Below are 2,500 nucleotides of genomic sequence, written 5' to 3' on the forward strand. Positions count from 1 at the left end.
TGGCTGGCGGGCGAGAGAGTGCTGCGTCGCCGGCATCGGCGTCGAAAGAAGCCGAGCCAAAAAAAGTTAAAGTACAAACGCGATGCTAATGAGCGAGCCGTTGTCTCGACTAATATGTAGGGGGCGTTCGATCGAGCGTCTGGCTTGAGCGCTTGTCGGCCTAGCAGAACGGTCGCATTGTTATGCCCGGGTTTTAGGCACCGCTGCAGGCGGCCGGCAGAGCTCTTGTTTGTGCGAAACTGAATGGATCGAGCCCGAGAGAGGGCGAGCAAAGAAAAAACGCAAATCGCTCCGCCTGGCACTGCCGGCGAGAGCGTGGACGTCGCGGCCAGCGACTGTCGAAGCTGAGTACGGCCGCAGGCGATCGCCTCGGTCTTAAACGAATGCGACGAGCACTCGCCGGGCGGCCCAGCAAGGGCCGAGCGCAGCTGTCGCAGCTATCTGGTTGATCCTGCCAGTAGTGATATGCTTGTCTCAAAGATTAAGCCATGCAGGTGCAAGTACGAGTTCTCGTAAAGCGAAACTGCGAATGGCTCATTAAATCAGTCTTGGTTTATTTGGTCTCGTAAGCGAAGTGGATAACTGTGGTAATTCTAGAGCTAATACATGCATTAAGCGCCGACTTCGGGAGGCGCGCTTTTATCAGATCAAAACCGACCGGGTTCGTCCTGTGACGTTTGATGACTCTGGATAACCACGCGGATCGTACGGTCTCTGCACCGACGACGTATCATTCAAGTGTCTGCCCTATCAACTGTCGAAGGTACGCTACGTGCCTACCTTTGTGATAACGGGTAACGGGGAATCAGGGTTCGATTCCGGAGAGGGAGCCTGAGAAACGGCTACCACATCCAAGGAAGGCAGCAGGCGCGCAAATTACCCCTCCCCGACACGGGGAGGTAGTGACGAAAAATAACAATACAGGACTCTAACGAGGCCCTGTAATTGGAATGAGTACATCCTAAAACTCTTAACGAGTATCCATTGGAGGGCAAGTCTGGTGCCAGCAGCCGCGGTAATTCCAGCTCCAACAGTGTATGCTAAAGTTGTTGCGGTTGAAAAGCTCGTAGTTGGATTTTGGGCGAGCGCCGCCGGTCCGTCGCAAGGCGTGTCACTGGTTGCGTTCGCCTCACCTTCGGTTCTCCGTCGGTGCTCTTGACTGAGTGTCGGCGGTGGCCGATAAGTTTACTTTGAAAAAATTAGAGTGTTCAAAGCAGGCTGTTCGCCTGCATAGTGTTGCATGGAATAATGGAATAGGACCTCGGTTCTATTTTGTTGGTTTTCGGAGCACGAGGTAATGATTAAGAGGGACAGACGGGGGCGTCCGTACTCTGCCGTTAGAGGTGAAATTCTTGGATCGGCGGAAGACGAACTACTGCGAAAGCATTCGCCAAGAATGTTTTCTTTAATCAAGAGCGAAAGTCAGAGGTTCGAAGACGATCAGATACCGTCCTAGTTCTGACTATAAACGATGCCAACTAGCGATCGGGAGGCGTTACCATGACGACCTTTCCGGCAGCTTCCGGGAAACCAAAGTACTTGGGTTCCGGGGGAAGTATGGATGCAAAGCTGAAACTTAAAGGAATTGACGGAAGGGCACCACCAGGAGTGGAGCCTGCGGCTTAATTTGACTCAACACGGGGAAACTCACCCGGCCCGGACACAGGTAGGATTGACAGATTGAGAGCTCTTTCTTGATTCTGTGGGTGGTGGTGCATGGCCGTTCTTAGTTGGTGGAGCGATTTGTCTGGTTAATTCCGATAACGAACGAGACTCTGGCATGCTAAATAGTTACGCGACCTTCTCGGTCGGCGTCTAACTTCTTAGAGGGACTAGTGGCGTTTAGCCACACGAGATTAAGCAATAACAGGTCTGTGATGCCCTTAGATGTCCGGGGCCGCACGCGCGCTACACTGAGTGAAGCAGCGAGTGTCTAACCTAGGCCGAAAGGTCCGGGTAACCCGTTGAACCTCATTCGTGATTGGGATAGGGACTTGCAATTGTTTCCCTTGAACGAGGAATTCCCAGTAAGCGCAAGTCATCAACTTGCGTTGATTACGTCCCTGCCCTTTGTACACACCGCCCGTCGCTACTACCGATTGAATGGTTTAGTGAGATCCTTGGATCGGCCCCGTCGCGGCTGGCAACGGCCGCGTCGGCGTGTCGAGAAGACGATCAAACTTGATCATTTAGAGGAAGTAAAAGTCGTAACAAGGTTTCCGTAGGTGAACCTGCGGAAGGATCATTACCGAAGGTGGTGGTAGGCCCCGGCCGACCGCGCACTTAATTGTCTTTGGGTGCCGCCGAGAGGGCGGCCGTCAATCGGGGTTCCGCCCCGTGCGACACGCGTAACACGTTGGCATAGCAAGGCAGCCGAGTGCGATGGTGGCTTCTGGGCACCGCGCTCGATGTGCCGCCGGCCCAGCCCGGCGGTCGCTCGGCGCCGTTTGTTGGTGTTTTTGTGCAGTTGTTGTCGGTGGTGGTTTTGTGGTCGATCCCA

At 54.0% G+C, this 2,500-nt stretch overlaps 1 non-coding gene across 1 annotated transcript; it reads left to right on the plus strand.

Annotated features, from left to right (window-relative positions):
* The first annotated feature begins 438 nt into the window (after positions 1-438).
* On the plus strand, positions 439-2,248 carry LOC144413378 (small subunit ribosomal RNA). Its single transcript, XR_013469412.1, has one exon. It is a non-coding gene; the product is annotated as a small subunit ribosomal RNA (ribosomal RNA).
* The last annotated feature ends 252 nt before the right edge of the window (positions 2,249-2,500 follow it).

The sequence above is a fragment of the Styela clava genome, chromosome 15, assembly GCF_964204865.1.
Source record: "Styela clava chromosome 15, kaStyClav1.hap1.2, whole genome shotgun sequence".
NCBI lineage: Eukaryota > Metazoa > Chordata > Ascidiacea > Stolidobranchia > Styelidae > Styela > Styela clava.